Raw genomic sequence first — 8,801 nt, forward strand, 5'->3', positions numbered from 1 at the left:
CTGTTCTACAAACTCAAACACCTGAAAATCAGGAAACAGTTGAAGTGTTTCAAACTCAGTCATGTAAAGAATTGAAAACAGAGTTAAGTTATGCCCAGCTCTTTACACTATTTGAATGATGTCCTAATCTACCCGTCCCTCTCTTTCTCCCCCTCCCCCTACACACACAGACATTCTTACGCTTTAATTTTTAGAATTGCAGTGAACAGAATTTGTCTACATTTTCCCTACAAGGCCAAATATTTGAGTCTAGATTCATCCTACCTAACTTTAAGTGTCTAACTTCGGTTAACTGCCTCTGTTAAGAGCCCAGTTAGACTCTCCCTGGCCAGCGCAACGCAATACACATTTTGAGTGGATGATTCAATTTTATGTGACCATAGCTTACCCTATAGAGATTACTACGCTGTCTCGAAATTTGGATCCTTTTAGTCTCTTGGCCAGGATCCTGTCGCTACACTTTCACCTCCCTACCCTCAAACAGGCAGATAAACAAGAACTGCTTTACTCCTGGTAATCTCCACAGCCGGAGAATCCCTGTTTCCTGCTACTTGATATAATCTATGCAAACCAGCACAGATATGAGGTATGGCCGAGTATTTGAAAGTTTACATGTAACACTGTCCTCTGTACACAAAAGGGTCAGAGAGAGGCTGAAATCCCATAGAAAGTCTTGGCTTTTCCAGATAATCCTGTATCACAGCTTTGCTAAACTCCCCTCTCACCGTCCAGTTCATTAACTGCTTACATGTTAGGCGTACTTGGAATATTCTCAGCTGATTTCCACTTCACATTGCCAGTCTGTGAGGGAGAGAGGGATTAATATTGCATACTTCTTAATTTCTTAGTCCTTGGTTTTCAGAAATATGTTATAACCATAATTACTTCCTTTCCTAATCTTCAGAGAACGATGTTCTGATGAAGATAGTATTTGGAAAAGGCCAAAGAAACAGCCTAGCAACTCTAAATGTGTTTTAACAAAAGCAACAAAAGACATTGGAATTAAGAAAGGAAAGGAATGAAACCAATCTCAAAGTATATGGCATAGAAGGCGAAAGGTGGTTCTCACTGGTGATGGAAAGTCAACAGAGAGACTTCCTTAGAGTAGTAATTATGTTGCCATCACACCAGTTGCAAGGATGAAGTAGTGTAGGAAAACCTGGAATTGCTCATGTTCTTAAGGCAAATCTTGAGAGAAACTTCCGACGGTGTCCCAGTAATTGCACATGTTCTCCTGGAAAAGAAGAGAAAGAGAGGGGCATTCTTTACGTACATGCCACTGCACCCACTCTTTTTCCTATACAGGGCAGGAACCGTGAATTTCAAGAGACAAAGCAGCACAATGCCAGTAAGCCAGCAATAATTTCCTGCACATGGAGCTTATAGACTGTGTCCACACTCTGCATAGACTCACAGGTATCATTTGTAGAAAGCTTTGTCTATACTATTATTTGGAGAAAACTGGTTATTACAACTTGCCTCATAAGATAAAGATCCACCCAGCCTTCTTCTGAGGTATGTCAACGGGTACAGACAAGTCACATCAAATAGTAAGTGAAAACACATTGCACAACACTATAAATTATCTTCCTGAGAAGTCGCTTCTGTAACAAAATGAGCTTAACGTGCTTCTTTCACTAGATCTCATGAGAAGTACTTCGTGTCTTTAAGCACTACATCAGTGAGAGCAAATGTAGTATTTCTTCTCACCTACTAGGCTCCTACAAAGAACAGCCGAAAATAATATTGTTCTACAAAATTTAAATACATGTATATAAATTACAGTTGCATTGGTTCTTGACTTTTCACTTGGACAAAAATTTTGGAAACATCACCTGAAAATTGGCTGCGTTCTTTTAGCTTCCGATGATACACTCAACACAGCATTTCTCTGATCTATCAAGTAGCCCTCTGTCTTTAATTTTGAATTAATCTTTCTGTGGAATGGGCAACCAACAGTTCACACAATCATCTAGAAGAAACTTCCCCAGTCTTGTACAAGACCACTAAATTTTTTCTTGCACTGCTGGTAATTCCTCGACTGATATAAGTTTTTTCTTTTTCAGAGGTGCACCACGGCATTGGCATGTAGACATCATTGCTCTCCCATGGCCTTCCCCCCCTTGTTGCTTGTAGGTGATTATCAGACACTACGCTGCCCCTCTCAAAACATCATTAATGAAAACAGCCCTTAGGATTTTATTCCAGGATTTGGAAATTTATTGTATTCTTTCTCAGCCTTTGAATTCTCATGTGATCCCAGCCAGATCATGTTAGAATCGTAGAATAGCTCAGGTTGGAAGGGACCCATAAGGATCATTGAGTCCAGCTCCTCTCTGTTGACAGAGAAAAACTCAGTGCCCATGCATACAGGCTCTCGACACTCTACATGAACAAGAATGAGTTATCTTGAGTGAGGCTGAGCTCATATTGCTCTAGACTTAACTCTTTCAGGTAATTCAGGCACTGGAAACGGTATAGCCACGTGACATTTTCCTGGGCTAATATAGCCAATATGGCAGCACTGCAAAAACATTTTTTAAAAAAGGCATATTAATATTTAGTTACACTAGAGAGTCCTCAGGCAATATATACAGGATACTGAATGTGCAGACTGTATAAAATTACTTTTAATTTGAGCACCTTCCTTTGCTCTGCTTGTGACTGACTAATACAGAAACAGAAAGATCTGAAAATGAAGGATGAAAAAATGTGACTACAAAATCACAACAAAAAAAGGAAGACTTAAACATAGCAGTAGGTAAACATAAGTATTTTTAACTCGTCTTTATTTCACTATATTGCAAGTAGATAATTCCGTTTAAGAAACTAACCTCTTTTTATCATCTACAGGTTTAAGGATTATGGTGTATGGTGGTACAGATATAGAAAGCGCTCCATGGCATCTCCCTGTCTCAAAAAAAGGAAGATGTGAGCATCAGAATAGTTCAGATACAGTGAATGAATTCATTCACTTAGCTTTAGCTGTCTAAAAATGCATAATCTAAATGATTTATTTATTCTTGCTTTATAATTGTTTGAGAAAAATGGACAGCATAAATTACATCTAGAGATGGCTATCTTACTTCATGGACAAGAGAACCTAGACACTAGCTTAGACTAGATGCTTAACTTCATAAAGCTAAGCAAGATGAATCCTATTTAATGAGTCCTTCAGTGTTAAGGTTGATAACGTTCTTTTTCTAAACAGTCATTGCTGGAGGCAGCACAAGTTTAAAATTTAAAGAAAACCAAAGCACTTGACATCTACTCAGATTTTCTTTGTATTCCTTCCATTTGTTATGGACAGTGACCATGTTACGTCCTCCTCTTCTCTTTCATCAGTGGAATAACAGAGTTCTTTAAGGAATTGTACCTTCAGCTCTTACCATCACCTTTTCTCTCTTTTTTGAATGATTGAAACAAATTTCAGAAAAAAGTCTGACGAAGCAATTGAAATAGAAAATCAAACAATTAAAATAGCCTTTTGCAGAATTACTCTCTTACAATTATCTTTTACAATTACCAATGTGCATTCACCGTCCCTCACCTTTAGTAATGAGTCTACGTGATTCTTCTTTACTCTCCCCAAGGGAGGCAGTATATTAAAATCACGGTCAAGTTATTCAACCAGTCTCAGCGGAGAACTGGCGCATTGCACAATGAGAATTGCCTTACAAAATCCTAGACACCCACTCACCCTGTGTGAACAAATCAGTCACTTTTATTTGAGGGAAACGAGGGGGAGCAAAGCAGGGCAATACAATACACTCTGTCAGTTCGGAACCTTTATCAAGATTAAAAGGGAGGATCTATATTTTGTAGCTGGACTGGTTCCTTGCACAACCTGTGCCTAGCACCTATTAGGCTACCTAATTACCTTGTTTCACCTGAAGTGACTGGATCCACATTTCATCACAACTCATCCTTTCTTTTAGGATCTTCTTCCTTCTGCTTCCCCGCTAGGGGGAAAGAAGCAGAAACGGGAAGTTAATGCTAGCTCTTACGTTAGCCAAACCACAGAAATCATTCTTGCTTGCCAAGCAGCATTTATCAGGTTAACAGAGACTTTGACGTGCCATTGCATTTGGAAATGTAAATTTGCACAGACAGCAGAGGTATAAGATACACGCCAACTTACGTCACGTCCCCAGGCCCAGAAGTGCAGCTACCGCTGGCAATTACATGGATTTATTAACCTCAACTTCAGTGTTTTACAACAAGGCTACAATTCAAACAATCAATGCCATGTAAATCACAGACAAGTCACCTTCATCTGTGCCTTTGAATATGTATAATATAATCAATATGTATAATATAATCAATAATATGTATAATATAATCGATAATATGTATAATATAATCAATATCTGCTGAAAGTTTCTTAGATGTTGATAAGGTGCCATAAAAATAATTATATAATTGTAATTCCTTTATAATTGAAGAGCAGTGGTCCAACATACAAAGAACAGATAATGTAATTCAATCAACCCATAGAAGTGGTGTTAAGTAGTGGAGCGTAGGTAAGTGAATATTGCACTGCGGTACCACCTTTAAGAGGATTATTATATTCAAAACATCTTCATGTAAGGGCAGGAAATGGTCATGCGTTGTTGCTCATGCTCAGGGACAAAACAAGCAGTTGCACATTGTTCAGTTAAGTTCAAAGTTTTCTGTGTCCTACTTACCTATAATCAAAATTTCTCATTTTTCAAATGGAACTTTTAATGGTCTTCTCCAAAAACAATGTTTAAAGAATCTATAAGGTTAAAATTAATAATTCTATCTATAAACTTAATTGAAGGTGGCAAAACCATGTTCAGCCTCTTTCTTTTGGGTTGCTTATTTCAGACTAAGATAGGAGATTTTGTGGTTACTCCTATGGTACTGTCTTCAGCCAGTGCCAGCCATCTCCTCCCTCCCTTTCTACACTGTCGCCGTTTCCTTCCCCCTCTCCAGGCCTAGTTATCTTCAAAGCTTTTTGTGGGGCCTGAAGAGTCCAAGGATGAGGTAGACCAAGGGTACCAACCAGACAGAGGGAAATAAATAGTCTTGGGACTACTACCTAAGGAGGACCTAAGGTTTGTGGGCAGTTTTTAATGCACAATCCCTGCATAGCTTCCATGGATCGGCTGCGCAGCATTTTCTTTTTCTTTTCTGATGTCATCAGATCAGTCAGCTCAAGAATCTAATTATTTGATGTAAATACTCAGTTGCTCAAAGTCTAAGAACCCGTCCTCACTTATGATTATTTACGTTTACCAGATTATTTCGTGCTTGCTTGTTTTTGTTAGATTATTTTATGCTCTTTATTTAAAGCTGACCTGTATTATTGAAGAGAAATTGGCAAAAGCATAGGAGTTTAACTATTCCCAGCTGATTTTTACTTCAGCTTTTACAAATTATGGGTTAGCAAAGGGTAACAAAGAGAAACTCTTCATAGGAGTTTATTCAGGGTATGCGTCATTTACAAGTATCTAAGCAAAACAGAAGGTAAAAATGTTTTGGTAAAAAGCCAAAAAAAGCATCCTTAAAAGATAAATGTTACAGCTGAGGCAGACAAAGCAGGTACTGAGGTAAGCAAAAGTATTGCCCAGACTCAAAAAGGAACCGGGAAAATTATAATGCCTGATAAGAATAAAGAACAGGTAAACAATGTGGATTTAAGGAGGTGAATTTTCATGTGCATCTGAAGTCTCCCATCTCCCAGTTCCTGAGATTCCCTGGAGAGCTGCCACGTGGAGAGAAGGGATGCTGAGAACTTCCTTGTAAATAGCTGGGGAGAAACATCATATGCATAAAAGAATCCAGTTTGTCCTCACAGATACCCTTGTGGTGAGTCCCTTTTCTGTTCTCAGCAAAGACACATGGACTAACTGATGTTGTGTCCTACATAACATGAATCAGAGTTTATAGTGAGTCCTTCGCTGAATTTCAGGCACAGGACCACCGTCCATTTCTTTCCAGTTCTACATCCTTGAACTGATGGATCAAGAGCTCTCCTCTCCTAACTGAAACTAGCTCATTGAGGCACAGACCCTAGATCTTTATTTGGATTTGTGGATTACTGCTACATAGCTTACCTCGATGGAATGCTTTTTTTCTTCTCTGTCTATAGACACCAGGTTCTAGTATGGTATTTTCTTTAGGTGTACCATGATCCACCTGGAGGATTAACCTTGGGAGGAAATTGATTGCATTTAAAAAAACACATTTCTTAAGTGTTTTGTGCCAGCCCAGCATGATGGCTATTAGTGGATACCATGCAAGTATTGCATTTTACTTCTCTTAATTGCTCCTAATCCTTCATTAGACAAATAGAGGCCTTGGACTGTGCCTGTGGGATACTTCTGAAAATCCAACTAGTTGTACTAATTGTTTAATCTTAGCCCTGGGCAGCTACTCGTTGATTATATACTGATTGCTCAGAGATTATAAACCTAAGGAGGCGGCGATGCCAGACACACAAACCACTTCACAATATATTGGCTGGCCCAGTACTGCAAGTGCTGTCTTTTGGACATGGAACGTAAAGCTTGACAGCAGCTGGGATTATACCTGGGAGATCTGAATCTTGAAATATGACCTTCTATATAGCAGGATCTCCTGGTGTCCCACGACAAAAGGCTAAGGGCAACATAGAAACATAGAATGGTTTAGGTTGGAAAAGACCTTTAAGATCATCAAGTCCAACCGTTAACCCAGCACTGCCAAGCCCACCGCTAAACCATGTCCCTAAGCGCCACATCTACCCGTCTTTTAAATACCTCCGGGGATGGGGACTCAACCACTTCCCTGGGCAGCCTGTTCCAGTGCCTGACAACACTTTCGGTGAAGAAGTTTTTCCTAATATCTAATCTAAATCTCCCCTGGCGCAACTTGAGGCCATTTCCTCTTGTCCTATAGCTTGTTACTTGGCAGAAGAGACCAACACCCACCTCACTACAACCTTCTTTCAGGTAGGTGTAGAAAGCGATAAGGTGTCCCCTCAACCTCCTTTTCTCCAGGCTGAACAACCCCAGCTCCCTCAGCCGCTCCTCGTAAGACTTGTGCTCCAGACCCTTCACCAGCTTCGTTGCCCTTCTCTGGCCACGCTCCAGCACCTCAGTGTCCTTCTTGTAGTGAGGGGCCCAGCACTGAACACGGGATTCAAGGTGCGGCCTCACCAGTGCTGAGTACAGGGGCACTATCACCTTCCTTGTCCTGCTGGCCACACTCTTCCTGATACAAGCCAGGATGCTATTGGCCTTCTTGGCCACCTGGGCACACTGCTGGCTCATGTTCAGCCAGCTGGTGACCACCACCCCCAGGTCCTTTTCCACTGGGCAGCTCTCCAGCCACTCCTCCCCAAGCCTGTAACGTCGCATGGGGTTGTTGTGACCCAAGTGCAGGACCCGGCCCTGAGCCTTGTTGAACCTCATACAGTTGGCCTTGGCCCATCGATCCAGCCTGTCCAGGTCCCTCTGTAGGGCCTTCCTATCCTCCAGCAGATCAACACTCCTGCCCAACTTGGTGTCATCTGCAAACTGACTGAGGGTGCACTCGATCCCCTCATCCAGATCATTGATAAAGATATTAAACAGAACCAGCCCCAATACTGAGCCCTGGGGAACACCACTTGTGACTGGCCACCAACTGCATTTAACTCCATTCACCACCACTCTTTGGGCCTGGCCATCCAGCCAGTTTTTTACCCAGTGAAGAGTGCACCCATCTAAGCCATAAGCAGCCAGTTTCTCCAGGAGAAACTGTGGGAAACGGTGTCAAAGGCCTTACTAAAGTCCAGGTAGACAACATCCACAGCCTTCCCCTCATCCACTAAGCGGATCACCTTGTCGTAAAAGGGGATCAGGTTGGTCAAGCAGGACCTGCCTTTCATAAACCCACGCTGACTGGGTCTGACCACTTGGTTGTCCTGTACGTGCCACGCGATAGCACTCAGGATGATCTGCGCCATAACCTTCCCCAGCATGAGGGGAATAATTATGTTATAATAACATAATTAATTATAATTAATCATTATTAATTATAATTATAATTATTTATAATAGTATAATAATTATGTTATTATAATAACATAATTAAATTAATTTTAAACTAAAGGGGTTATATCAGGGACATAATGCAATTTCATTTCCTTTTGTAGGAGGCATACAAGGGCTTTGTGACTTGTAGATTGAGGCAAAGGAATGAGCTTCATTAGCCTAGGCTGTTGGAGTCAGTCCCAACCACTACTAGCATGTCATAGGATATTACATGGAGCAAGCAAAGGAGATGCAAGACTAATCCTAGGCCGTGACACCACATCCCTTCTCTCCATGAACTGCCTGTAGACATAACCTAATCAGGAGAGACCTGAAAAACTTCTGCTATTTTGAATTCCTTGGTATTTATCCCAGACACTGACCTTTGTTGTTTTCTTTTGGGACGCATTTTCAGTGGCGGTATCAGCACTTGCTTTTCTGTCGTGAGCCCTGCAGTTCGGGGTATTTTTCTTAACAATTCTGTCCCCAGCAATCACAAAATTAAAAAAAAACAAACCCTGTCTTCATGACTAGAGTGGCGAGAAGAAGGGGGGAAAGGTGCCTTATACCTACTCAGAAAAGCTTGCAACTTTGACCTGTGTGCATAAGAGGAACTTAGAAATCAGTGAGTGCTAGGAGGTTTTCTTGGGGCAGAGGTGAGAGAAGGGGAAAGAATGCATTTCCTTTTAAGTTCTTAAAACATTCTTTTAATTTTTAAATTAATGGTGGTATTTGTAGGCTTAGAAAAGCCCTATACTCTTAGCTTAACTCTGTACT

The sequence above is a fragment of the Platalea leucorodia genome (genome assembly GCF_965183815.1).
Source record: "Platalea leucorodia genome assembly, chromosome: 7".
NCBI classification, from domain to species: domain Eukaryota; kingdom Metazoa; phylum Chordata; class Aves; order Pelecaniformes; family Threskiornithidae; genus Platalea; species Platalea leucorodia.